Genomic DNA, 14,928 nt, shown 5'->3' with positions numbered 1-14,928 from the left:
GGTGGTTTTACATTTTTCATAGTTGTTTAGCCCCCTTTTACTTCTGGCTTCTTTTACATACACCCAATAGTCATTCCTCACTGATAGACAACCTGAGCCAGTGTATGCACCTCAGTGCGTGATTTCCATAACTCTCTGCCCCTGTACTTTTCATCTGACCCAGACCCTGGATGAATCCAAACATTTGATTTCAAATTCAAGTGACTGTGTGTACTGCTAGGAAAAAAAAAAAACAATGATGCAATAAGGCAGAGGAACGTCATTGTGAATTCATACCTAACAACCACACAGGCATCAGTTCATCCTTCTATTTTTTACAGTGACTGTTGCAGACCTTCAGCTCTCTCTTCACACTTGCATGAGGAGGTGGCCCCTCTCATCTCAAGCCATGCCTCCTTCCTACGTTCTCTGTCCTGGCCCTTCCTCCATCCTCAGGAGCCATATGTGCTGATCACCTATGGATTCAGCTTCCCTGCCTCTGCTGAATCCTTCCCACTGTCATTTAAATATGCCCAGATCTCTGTCATTTCAACAACCACCATAAAAACAAAAACAAAACAAAAATAATTTTCTTTGGCTCAGTGGCCCCTCTGGTTACCACTGCAGCACCTGATGTATCACAGCTGCGTAAATGTATATAAAAAAGGGAAACTCAACTCTTACCTTACACAAACCTTAAAAATAAAGGCTGAAACTATGATGCTATAAGAAAATGTAGGGGAATATCCTGACATCCTTGGGGACACAGAAAAAAAAACTCTAAAACAAAAATAAACAATTAAATTGAATTTTATTAAATTTTAAGGCCTGCTTATTAAAAGACATCATTATAAAAATTGAATAAGTAAAGTTCAGACTGTAATAAAATATTCACCATACATATCTCTGACTAAGGTCTTGTGTCCATAATATTTAAAGGACTCTTACAACTCCATTAGACAATGAACCTCATTAAAAATGGCAAAAGACTTGAACAGGTGCTTTCTAAAGAAGACGTTCATGTAGTCAATAGACATATAAAAGAACGTTCAACATTATTAATTTCCGGGCAAATGGATAGCTGGCATCAACAAGCCAGCCTCCCTTCCCTCCACACAAAGGGTCAACAGCACTGAATACAAATGAGATGTGGAACACCTGGAACTCTTATACATTGTTGGTGAGAGTGCAAAAGGGTACCACCACTTTGGAAACTTGTATGGAAGTTTCTTATAAAATTAAACATACCTTTACTTTTTACCCAGAAAGTCCACCCTAGAGACATTAAAACATATGTACTCAAAAAGACTCACACAAGCATATTTCATAGCAGATTTATTCATAATTGCTAAAACGGAAACAATCCGTATGTCTTTCCATCAATAGGATAATATTTAAACGACCTAAGATAGGCATACAAAGGAATACTACTCAGCAATAATAAAGAATTAACTACTAATAGATACAACAGCATAGGTAAATCACAAAAGCATTACACCAAGTGAAAGAAACAGGACACAAGACAGAACATGTGTGATTCCATTTATATGAAGTTCTAGAATAGGCAAACACTAATCTAGGACAATAGAAATCAGAACAACAGTAGTTGACCCTGGATGGGGGCCTGAGATTGGCTGGTAAGGGGTGGAAGAAACTTTCTTGGGTGATGGAACTGCTCTATCTTGACAGAGGGTGTATTAGTCCATTTTCACACTGTTATAAAGAAATACCCGAGACTGGGTAATTTATAAAGGAAAGAGGTTTAATTGGCTCACAGTTCTGTATGGCTGGGGAGTCCTCAGGAAACTTACAATCATGGTAGAAGGGAAAGCAGTCACATCAAACAGGCAGGTGAGAGAAGAGCAGGGGAAACCGCCATTTATAAAACCATCAGATCTTATGAGAATTCACTCACTATCACGAGAACAGCATGGGGGAAAACCGCCTCCATGATCCAATCACCTCCCACCAGGTTCCTCCCTTGACATATGGGGATTACAAGTCATGATGAGATTTGGGTTGGAACACAGAGCCAAACCATATCAGAGAGTGTGGGTCATGTAAGTATATGTTTTTGTCAAAATTCATCAAAATGAATTCTTAAAATCTGTGTATTTCATTGTGTATACATTTCACCTAAAAATCAATGTATTTGTATACCCACAAAATAGAGATAAAAGTATAATAAACCTGATATACTTACTGCTCAGCCTGAGCCATTATGAAAGCATGATAAATTTTGTTCCATCTATACTCTTACCCACAGTCTGGATTATCCTGAAGCAAATATTTCCAAATATATCTCTAAAAGGTAAGGATCTGAGAGTTTTCTTTGGTTACTGCCTGAACATTTTCTTCTGTCTACCTCTGTCTTTGACCAACTCCATCCATACTGTCAGAAGCACCATCATTTCTGAGCTCCTTACTGGACTCTGCCTTCCTCCTGTGCACCTTTCCAGTTCATCCTACATACGACAGCCTCAGGATTTCAGAAATCCAATGTGATTATGTTATTCCCTCCTGGATCCTCCTTAAAATTCTCCAGTGACTTCCTAATCCTCTAAAAATAAATACCAAAATATTTAAATGGCTGTATTAGTTTTTATCACTGCACAACAAATTACTAAAAACTTAGGGACTTAAAACAACATCTATTAGTTATCTTGAGTTTCTTCTGGGTTAAAAGTCTGGCCTTGGGGTAGTTGGGTTCTCTGCTTAGGGTGCTTGGGACCTCACAAGGCTGAAATCAAAATGTTGGCTGGGGCTGTAGGGGTTTCACCTGGAGCTCAGGATCTTCTTCCAAACTTCTTGAAGTATTTGGCAGAATTCATTTGTGGTGGTTGTAAGGCAGAGGTCCCTGTTTACTTGTTGGCTGCTGCCTAGGGGTCAATTTCAGCTCCCATAGGCTGCCCTCAGGACTCAGCTGCATGGTCCTCTCCATAGGCAGTCCACGCCATGGCCATTTCCTTTCTTCCAGGCCAGCAGAGAGTGTCTGCTGCTGCTTCTCATCTTTTTTAAGGGCTCACCTGATCAGATCAGTCCTACCTGATCTCTTAAAAAAGATTAAAGCAAAATCTTTATTCTGATTAAATCATGACAACTACCTACAGAAACTCTTGCCATTTAATACATCACAACTTCAGGATTGATTTTCCATGATATTCCTAGGTCCCACTTGCTCATACTCAAAGAGAGGAGATTGCAGGGTGTAGGAATCTTGTGTCTCACCTTAGAATTCTGTGGACCACACTAACCTTTCAAAACTCTGTCTGCACAGGCCTCTAGCCTGCCTCTCTGGTCCCATCTAGCTTTACTCCCTGCTTACCTCTCTCTGGTCCAGTCCCTTACCCTCTGGATGCTTGCACTTTCCTGAACATCCCCTGCCCTTTCTTGACTCAGGCCCTTTGCACATGCCCTCTCTCTCTGCCTCTCCCTCTCTTTAAGCACCACTTCATCTAGGTAAGGACTATTCTGTCTTGAAGTCTTAGATCTGAGAGGACTTCTTTATAGGGATGCCATGGCCATGTCAGTTGTGCCTTAAATAAGTCCTTAGTACATAGTGTCCCTCTTTACAGAAGTCATTTGTTTGTGTTAAATATTTATACATGTTATTATCCAATGAATATCTCCTTTCCTCCACTGCACTACAAGTTCCTTGAAGTGAAAGGCTGTGGGTGCTTTTGCTCACCATTTTATGCCTAGCACCTATCACTTCACCTGGTACATAGCAAGTCTCAATAAACACATGTTGACTATATGAATCAGCATCTGTTTGCCCATCCATGGTATGAGGGAGCTACTTCAGTGGCTCATTCATTCTCTAGTATTCTATGATTCCAAGATCCAGTCCACCCATCTCCATTAACAGTCAGGAAAGTGCAACTGTTTGGGCCACTGAAATAAAATCTTGAGCTCACCTGGAGCTCAAGATCCTCTTCCAAACTATGAGATAATTTCCACGCATTTGGTGGGGCAGAGGATCTGCCACCTTGACCTCTTCTGCACTATTGCTTTATGGCACAGTCTGGCAGCCAATCAGCCATCATTGGCTCCTTTTCTTTTCCACCCCCAAGAATGCCCAAGTGAGACTCTTCATTTGCAGATTGATTGGCCCCTCCACCATGATGACTGTCCAGCAGGCATAGCCACAGCCTTCTGGCGTTTTTGTTGGGCAACTCAATGTGAACTACTTGGTGCAGAAAGACAGTCGCTCCTCCTTGGCAGCAGTTGGGCTGTGTAATGCTGTGGGAAGAGGGTGAGGCTCACTACCCACCCTCCCGGGAGGACTGCCTCTCCTTTCTCTCCTGGAGATGTGTCAGCCTCCTTGCCGGACAGCCGGGATTGCTTGATGCTTCACTCCTCAGCCCACAGCGGATCACCAGCAGCAAACCACCTGAATGGTGGCCTGTTTCCTACTTGCCTGTCGCCATGCCACCTGTCCACCTCAGCTGTGTGAGGAATGCCAGCTGCCTGGGGGGAGTCTGGAGAGAGAGAGAAGCCTTTCTACTCTGGATTGTCTCCCTGGGTCTGAATTACTGAAAGAGCTTGGAGAGAAACAAAAGGACATGATAACGTACTAGTCATGTGACCTGTAGGAGAAGCCAGAAACATCAAAGGAGGTACCCAGTTCTCAAGGGAGGGAAGAAGTTTGTAAGAAAATGAGGAAGCAGGAAGCCCAGATGCACCTCTCTTGGTGGGATGTGGTGTTTTAAACAAGCAAGGCACATTGGTATTTCTATGACAAGGGACTGGGGGTCCGACTTCCAATATGTCTGAAATCTTTAGGGCTAGAAGCAGAAACTAACTGATATTTTAAAGCTGCCAATAGTTTTCCTGTCAGGGTAAAAGCAGAATTCATCCTTGGAGGAATGTTGGTCTTTTGTTTTGAGAAAAACACAAAATGTCGGAGTATGCAGAGGTCAAGTCAAAATCCTGTTCTGGAGTGGGAAGTTTGAGACAGAGAGAAGCTCAACAGACTAGCTAAACTATTCTACATAACAATGCAAAATAGTGGCAAGTCTGGGAAGTATTATGTGTCAGAAGGGAGTTGGGGGCTTGAATTGTAGGCACTGCTGATAGTGGAGGTGGGCTGGTCCTCAACATGGCAGAGCACAGAGGAGGGGAAATGCTGGGGGATGGGCATGGTGATGGACCCCAGGGCAACAATATCTAATCTCCATTTCACGCTGTCCTCTCCCTGTACCCCACTGGGATCAGTGAAGTTTTTTTAATTGTCAACAAGAAAACCCAATGCTGCCTAACTGAAGAAAAACATTCTGGAAAAATATGCAGGGAACCCAATAGGATTGGAAGGATAAATAGACAATGAAGAATCAGAAAGGCAGGAACAGCCCCTGAGATGGAGAAGCAGTTCAACATCCTTCTTGCTGGAACAGGCTCTTAATGTGACCCAGTGCTGCCAATTTTCAGTCTGTGTCTCTCCATTTAAACTTCAAGTACCAGGTAGATAGGGTCTGACTGCTTAAGCTTGGGTAGAGTATTTCTACTCCCTAATTAGATGGCTATGCAGGACAGGGGGTGGACGTTGTTGTGCAACTGGCAGCTGCCCCAACTTGGTTTTGGTAATCATCAGTCAAATTTTGTTGAAAATCTATTCTCCTTCTGGGACTTCAACAGACACTTTTCAAAAGAAGACATACATGCAGACAACAAGCATATGAAAAACTGCTCAATATCATTAATCATTAGAGAAATGCAAATGAAAACCACAATGAGATACCATTTCACACCAGTCAGAATGGCTGTTACTAAAATATCAAAGAATAACAGATGCTGGTGAAGTTGCAGAGAAAAGGGAACCCTTGTACACTGCTGGTGGGAGTGAAAATTAGTTCAGCTATTGTGGAAAGCAGTGTGGTGATTCCTCAAAGAACTAAAACCAGGGCTACCATTTGATCCAGCAATCTCATTACTGGGTATATACACAAAGAAACATAAATCATTCTACCATAAAGAAATATGCACACATATGTTCATGGCAGCACTATTCACAATAGCAAAGAGATGGAATCAACCTAAATGCCCATCAACAGAAGAATGGATAAAGAAAATGTGGTACATATACACCATTGAATATTATGCAGCCATAAAAAAGAATGAGATGATGTCCTTTGAAGGAACATGGGTGGAGCTGGAGGTCATTATCCTTAGCAAACTAATGCAGAAAACCAAATACCACATGTTCTCACTTATAAGTGGGAGCTAAATATGAGAACCAATGGGTACAAAGAGGGGAACAACAGACACTGGGATCTACTTGAGGGAGGAGTGGAGGAGGAGGGAGGGGATCAGGAAAAATAACTTTCAGGTACTATGCTTAGTACCTGAGTGATGAAATAATCTGTACACCAAACCCCCGTGACATGTGACACAAGTTTACCTATGTAACAAACCTGCACATGTACCACTGAACCTAAAACAAAACTTAAAAACAAAAACCCGTGTCTTCCTTCTGTACTGTGTGAAAATGAGAAAAGGACAAGTGTCCTCTGACAAGGGCTCTCCAAATTTTAAAAATTGTATGATGTAACTGTTCTCTAGGCTTGCCCTTGCAGCACAAAATAAAATTTGAAAAATATTCCTAAGTTCATTCACTTTTATTGCCAATGAGGTAAGCACATGCTTTATGTTTTGTGTTAAATATTAAGATACCCATTTTATCTACTGTTTTCTCATCATCAATTCAGTAAAGTTTGTTTTAAACCTACTATGTGCAAAACAATGTGTAGTCCCGGGCATATTTTATTTTAAACCCAATGTTTAAACATTAGTCAGAAATTTTTTTGATGTAAGGGGCAGAATCTAAGATTTGGCTCAAGCCTCAATTAGAGTTTGTTGACTCACATAATGAAGAAGTCCAGAGGTGTCTGGCTTCAGGAACAGCTAGATCCAGAAACTTAGAAAATATTATTGAGGATGGATTTTTATCATTGTCTCTTGGCTCTGATTTCTCTTATGTTTTAGCTTCACTTTGTAGATACTCTTTTTCTAATAATGGGGCAGATTGCCACTGAGAGTCCTATATATACACCCTTCCAGCTTAGGAACCCCAGTGGACAAAACTGAAGTCTGTTTTGTATATGTATATATATACATACATATCCATATATATACATATATAAATTTATATATGTGTGTATAAATTAGACATATACTTAACTTATGTATGATGTAGGGTTCCACCTTCCTTGGAGTGATTCGTCAGAGATAGGACCCAATCCAAATTTTTTCCCATCCAAATTATATACATATATTATACACACGCACACACGTATATATATAAAATATATATATAATATACATATATATAAAATATATATAATATACATATATTATACACACACATATATATATGTATTTATTTTAGGGAAATTACATATATATACATATACATATATACACACACATATATGTGTGTGTATATATATGTGTGTATATATATATAAAAAAAAAAAAAAAAAAAAAAAAAAAAAAAAAAAAAAAAAAAAAAACAGAGAAAAATTTGGATTGGGTCCTGTCCCTGACCAATCACTGTTGAAGGAAGGTAAAACCTTATAGTCCAGCCTGGGTGACCTGCCCACCTTTGTGGTGATAAAAGATGGGTCAGTGTGGGGTGCATGAATTGCAGTGATTCCCAGTCCATCAGAACCACATGGAATGGAATAAGATTTCTCCCAAGGAAAAGGGGTTTCTGGGAAGACAGAACAACAGGTATCCACTTCAGTTATGTTTATAGACTCCTGAATCATAGATTTGGGAGAGATCTTACAGATCATTTTGTCTGTCCTCTCAATTTTAAAGATAAGGATATAGACTCAAAGAATTGGAAAGGCTCCACTCATCCATTTATTCATTCATTAGTACTATGCTTCGCAGATATAACCATAGCCAACACAATCATAATATCAACCTCCAAGAAACATTTTGCCCTGCAGAAAAAGTAAATAGACAAGCAAAGAGCTGATCACAATACAGCATGGTGGGTGTTACTAGAGGAATAAGAATGGGAGGGTTGACAGCACATAAGAGGAGCTACTAACCCAGTTTGGGGTGCCCTCTATGAGGAAGGGATATCAAAACTCAGACCCAAAGAATGGGTATATTAGCTAAGGTAATGCTAGCTGCTGTAACAAACAAATCCCCACATCCCTGCATTTCACTGACATGACTGAAGTTTACTTCTCATTCGTGGAACTGCCAATGTGTTTGGTGAGTGGCCTTCCTTACAATGATTTGGGGACACAGGCTCCATCCATCTTGTAGCTCCATCATCTCCTAGGACCTGGGAGTCCTTTACTTCCAGTCAGTAGATGGAAAAATAGGGCAGAGTAGGCACACCTGCCTCTTAACCACTGTGCCCAGGAGTGGCTGCATATTTACACTCACATTCTACTGGGGACCTCTAGTCACATGGCCTACCTGGATGCAAAAGGCTTGGAAATATAGTTGCTGATTGGTAGCCACATGCCAGCAATAACTGCATTCTGTGGAAGGTGAGAATGAAGTTTTAGTGTCTCTGACTCAGTGAGTTAGCCAAGTAATGAGAAAGAGGCTTGGTGTTCCAGCTAAAGGATAGCACATTTTAAAAAGTCCCAGAGGTCAGGAAAAGCCGGGCCCAATTTGAACGTTGCCAGATTTACACCACATTTAACCAATAAAAATAGTTGGGTGCAGTGGCTCATGCCTGTAATCCCAGCACTTTGGGAGGCCGAGGCAGGCAGATTGCTTGAGGTCAAAAGTTTGAGACCAGCTTGGCCAACATGGTGAAACCCCATCTCTACAAAAAATACAAAAAAAAAAAAATTAGCCTAGCATGGTGGCACATACCTGTAATCCCAGCTACTCAGGAGGCTGAGGCATGAGAATTACTTGCCTGGGAGGCAGAGGTTGCAGTGAGTCAAAATTGTCCCGCTGCACTATAGCCTGGGTAACAGGGCAAGACTCTGTCTCTCTCTCTCTCTCTCTCTCTCTCTATATATATATATATATATATACATACATACATATATATTTGTTTATTAATATTTTAGGATGAATTTATTCATCCTAAAATATTATTTGGGATAAAAGTTAAATAAATTTACATTTGACTAATTTAGATTTATTTAACTTTTATCCCAAATAATGCTTTAGAATAAATATGACCCAAACATTCCATGGGATATACTTATACTAAAAGTTATCCACTGTCTATCTGAAAGTTACAATTAAGCTGGATCCTGTATTTTATCTGGCTATTCTACATTTAGGGAAAGAGCAAATAGTTCAGAATGACCAAAGCATGGAGTTTGGGTGAGAGGGAATTGGAGATTATGAAGATGGAGAAGTAAGCACAGACCAGGCTTAGGAAGGTCCTTTTAAGCCATACTAAAAATTTTATTCTGATAGCAGAGAGGATCATCAAAGGGTTTTAAATAGGGGACAGTGTGTGAGGCATGCTCAGATCTGCATTTTAGGAAACGCTAGAGGTGGTGAAGAATATGGATTATAGTGGAGGTAATAGAAGGGGTGACCAGAGCAAGGGGATGGTGGCCAAACCAGGGGCCAAACCCAGGTCTCCAAGACTGAATTCATCAATGCATGATTTGTCAAGGTGCTTGGAAGCTGTTTAGAATAGTGGGAACAGCATGGGTTCTGGAGACCTTGGGTCCAATTCTGAATAGCTGGGTAGCCTTTAGCCCTTTCTAGGCCTCGCTTCCTTATCTCTTAATTCCTCCAGAGCTGTAGGATTTGGCCTATTCCTGCAGAACAAGTCTCCTCTATCTCAGCATTCTGGTTTCTTCCATACTCAGACACTAAACATCTGAGAATCTCACAGTTACAAGTCAGACCATGCCTAGCTCTGGTGCTTATATAACTGTCAAAGTCTTTAACATGTTTTTCCTCTATCAACAGTTTGGTGCTATCAGCCTAGCTTCCACTGGCAAATCCATCACATTAAGCTGAAAGAAGTCACACCTGCCAGGCCCAAGCTGTTTATCTCAATAATTTCCCCGCATAAAGCACAAACAGGGGACTATTTATTTTCCTTCCTGACATACATAAGGCTGTTAAAAGTCTGAGCGCACTGGCAGTTTACATGAAACTAACCTTAATTGCATACTAGAGAGCCATAAAAGGAAGATCAGGGCCTCATTAGCTAGGGACCAATTTTACATTTTTCTCCTCTGACCAAAACTGTTTAAAAATGCGGAGTACTATCTCATTCCAGCCAGACATAAATTTCAGTGCTGTCAAAATGCCCTTGCTGAATTCCAACTTTTCTTGAAAAGCTTGAAAATGTTCAGTGTGTCAACTTGGATTACAGAAACAAATTATTATATCTTCCTTGGTTTCCCCCAACCCCAAATGAATGAATCTCTCTCTCTTATATAGACAGCACAACCTCAGTGACCCAGAGTACGTGATCCTGATCAATTTTGTTTTTTATGATTCAGGACTAATCAGAAATACTTTCTCCCCTCCTTGTGTACAATTTTCCTGGCCTTCCTGTTTTTTTCAGGGAATCTATGTTGTGTCAGGGACTCTGACATCAGTGTACTTTTGTATATCATATCTCCACATCCACAATTGCGGCCCAAATGTCTACCACCTCCATAACCTTCCCCTGTCTAACAGCAGGGCTGAAGCTCAATGCTCTTTCCTTGAGTTCTGCAGTATCTCTGGTAGCTCCCAAGCCAGCCCAGTGGCCGCGGTCATCAGAAAGCATCACTCTGCGACTTTGCTTCTGCTTCAGCTCCCCTTTCCTTTGGCCAGTGCCTTCTCAGGTATTAGGAAAATTCTCCTTCCTCTTGTACTGCTAATGCCACCATTGTTTTGTCAGGCCCACTTCCAGCTGCTGCCAGGAGAGAGCTGGGTCATATTTATAGAGTCAAGGAGTCCTCACAACTCTATATCCCACTTTGCCACTGGGCCCCCAAAGCAGCTTTTCTTGTGCTCAGCATCTCACTAAATCCTCATCGGCTTCCACTCCATCTTTTTTCCCCATTGGGTGCCCAACCAGGCTAAAGGACCTGAATCGTGAAGGAGATCCTCTAGCTTTGACATTTCCTTTCCCATCTCATTCTCCCTCCTTACTTCCAGCAAGCTTCTCTTTCCTGGGTGATATGGTTTGGCTTTGTCCCCATTCAAATCTCATCTTGAATTATAGCTCCCATAATTCCCACATGTTGTGGGAGGGACTCAGTGGGAGATAACTGAATCATGGGAGCAGTTTCCTCCATACTGTTCTCTTGGTAGTGAGTAAGTCTCACCAGATCTGATGGTTTCTAAGGGGAACCCCTTTTCTTGGTTCTCATTCACTCTCTTGCCTGCTGCTAGTGTAAGACGTGCCATTCACCTTCCGCCATGATTGTGAGGCCTCCCCACCATGTGAGACTGTGAGTTCATTAGACCTCTTTTTCTTTATAAATTACTCAGTCTCAGGTATGTCTTTATCAGCAGCGGGAAAACGAACTAATACACTAGGTATATATAAAATTAAAATATAAAACTTTATATCTTCATAGCCATAAACTGAGGCTTCCATCTGTATGGATGAAGTATAACTGATGGCTAACACATAGGTAGCACATGCCAGTCACTGCTCTAAGTGTCTCTCATGTAAAAATTCATTTAGTCTTCACATCAACCCCAGGAGGTAGATGATATTGTTATCCCTACATATAGACAAGGAAACTATAATAGTTAGGGTTCTCTAGAGGGAAAGAACTAATATGATAGACATATTGCATTAGTCAGGGTTTCATAGAGGGACAGAACTAATAGGAAATATATATATGAGTTTAGTAAGTATTAACTTATATGATCACAAGCTACCACAATAGGCTGTCTGAAAGCTTGAGGAGCAAGGAGAGCCAGTTTGAGTCTCAGAACTGAAGAACTAGGAGTCCGATGTTTGAGGGCAGGAAGCATCCAGTATGAGAGAAAGATGTAGGCCGGGAGGCTAGGCCAGCTTTTCAAATTATTCTTGCTTTTCAAATTATTCTGCCTGCTTATATTCTAGCCTTGCTAGCCCCTGATTAGATTGTGCCCACCCAAATTACAGGTGGATCTATCTGCCTTTCCCAGCCCACTGACTCAAATGTTAATCTCCTTTGGCAACATCCTCACAGACACACCCAGGATCAGTATTTTGTATCCTTCAATCCAGTCAAGTTGACACTCAGTATTAACCATCACAAGTCCACCCCTTATCAACTTGAACCCATACACATCTCCTGAGATCATACATGATCTTCAAATAAAGACAATAATAAGGTCATAATTACACCTAACATAATACAACTATCTTTCTTAAAACCAGAAAAGCACCAATCCCCAATCCAAATACTATTACATAAAGTTAACAATACTTAAATGCTGATGTGAAGTCAAAAAAATCTTATGTCTCATGATAAAGGAGAAAGGAAATAAAATGAAGACATTTTCGTAGTACAAGTGTATACATCCACAAACATGTTTTTAAGAGAAGAAAGAGAAAATACTCATGACAATTGCAGTCCTCATTTCTGCAGCTGATCACATGGTCATAGCTGGTATTGATGACTACCTTCTTCTACTACCCATTTTGTATATCCTTTGCCTTCAGCAAGCACCTCAGCAGGTTGTGATTTGTTTTTTCCTGGTGGAGACCTTCATTCCTGAAGGGTCTGGGCCATTTGTAGTCCTGCCTGGATTGGGCTGTTGTATCACCACATGGCATGGTGATACTAAGAGATGCCCTAATGAATCTCCTGTATTCCATGCATACTCTTCCTTACTTGTTATGGAGTCGTAGACTGATTTCATCTTGATAGTCTGGGTCAATCACCACAACCAACACTGTAACTCCCTTCTTAGTCTGTTGACTTAAAGGTAGGAGGCACCCAAAGTGTCCTGGTGGCAATCATAACTTCCAGTTTAATGGAATCATTGTTGTGTCTCCTGGCGCCAGCGTTCCTCCCTCTGGAACTAGGACTTCTAGGCCAGCAGAACTTAATGTCATGGGAACAGGAAGTAAAAGTTTTGCTAGTGGATCACTAGGGGTGATGGTGAGTGGTGCCACTTCCACTTCCACTCCTTGATTCCTGGACCCGCGAATCCTGGCTATGGGAGAAACAGTATCATATATTCGATGCTGATTCCGAGCATAAATGGTCTTTTGGAGAACTTCACCCCAGCTCTGCAAAGTATTATCACCTAGTTGGCATTGTAATCGTGACTTCAAAAGGCCATTCCACCGTTCTGTCAATCCAGCTGCTTCGGGACGATGGGCAACATGGTAAGACCAGTGAACTCCATGAGCATGAGCCCCCTGCTGCACTTCTTTAGCTGTGAAGTGAGTACCATGGGCAGAGGCAATGCTGTGTGGAATACCATAATGGTAGATAAGGCATTCTGTGAGTCCACGGATAGTAGTCTTGGCAGAAGCATTGTGTGCAGGATAGGCAAACCCATATCCAAAGTGTCTATTCCAGTGAGAACAAACCTCTGCCCTTTTCATGATGGAAGAGGTCTAATATAATCAACCTGTCACCAGGTAGCTGGCTGATCACCCCTAGAAATGGTGCCATATCGAGGGCTCAGTGTTGGTCTCTGCTGTGGGCAAATTGGGCTCTCAGCAGTGGCTGTAGCCAGGTCAGCCTTGGTGAGTGAGAATCCATGTTGCTCACCCCATGCATATCCTCTGTTTTGCCACCATGACCACTTTGTTCATGGGCCCGTTGGCCAATGACAGGGGTGGCCTGGTGATGACAGGGGTGGCTGGGAAAAGAGGCTGAGTGGTGTCCACAAAACAGGTCATCCTATTTGCTTGATTATTAAAATCCTCCTCTGCTGAGGTCACCCATTGGTGAGCACTCACATGGGATACAAATATCTTCACAGTTTGTGACCACTCAGAGAGGTCAATCTACACACCACTACCCCAAATTTCTTTGCCACCAATTTTCCAGTCATGTTTCTTCAGGTACCTGAACCGTAGCTAGGTCAGCCTTGGTGAGTAGAAGTCCATGTTGCTGAGCCCATGTGTAACCTCCAACCCTGCCACCATGGCCACTTTATTCATGGGCCCATTGGGTGATGACAGGGGAGGCTGGGAAAAGAGGCCAAATGGTGTCCACAGAACGGGTCATACTATCCACTTGATTATTAAAATCCTCCTCTGCTGAGGTCACCCATTGGTGAGCACTCACATGGGATACAAATGTCTTCACAGTTTTTGACCACTCAGAAAATTCCACCTACATGCCTTTTCCCCAAGTTTCTTTGTCACCAATTTTCCAATCATGCTTCTCCAAGTCCCTGATCATCCAGACAAACCACTGGCTACAGCCCATGAATCTGTGTATAATTGCACATTTGGCCATTTGTCTTTCCATGCAAAGTGTACAACCAGGTGCACTGCTGGAAGTTCTCTCACTGGGAAGATTTCCCTTCACTGCTGTCCTTCAGGAACATCCTGGAAAGGGGCTGTAGTGCTGCAGCTGTCCACTTTCGGGTGGTGCCTGCATATCATGCAGAACCATCTGTGAACCAGTCCCTAGTCTTCTCTTCCTCTGTCAACTGATTATAGGGAACTCCCCATGAGGCCATTGGTGCAGGCTTGGAGAGAAAAGGCAGGCTGACAGGAGTGGAGACATGGGCATTTGAGCCACTTCCTCCTGTAACTTACTTGTACCTTCAGGGCCTGCTTGAACCCAATCTCGTATATGCCAGTTCCACTTGATGATGAAATGCTGCTGTGCACAACCCACTTTATGGCTAGATGGGTCAGAAAGCACCCAGTTCATGACAGGCAGTTCAGGTCACATGGTGACTTGATGACCCGTTGTCAAATGTTCAATTTCCACCAAAGCCCAGTAACAGGCCAAGAGCTGTCTCTCAAAAAGAGAGTATTTATCTACAGAAGATGGCAGGGCCTTGCTCCAAAATCCTATAGGCCTCTGC

Source organism: Hylobates moloch, unplaced genomic scaffold, assembly GCF_009828535.3.
Source record: "Hylobates moloch isolate HMO894 unplaced genomic scaffold, HMol_V3 SCAFFOLD_12, whole genome shotgun sequence".
Taxonomy (NCBI): Eukaryota; Metazoa; Chordata; class Mammalia; order Primates; family Hylobatidae; genus Hylobates; species Hylobates moloch.
Note: the sequence above shows the minus strand (reverse complement) of the source record.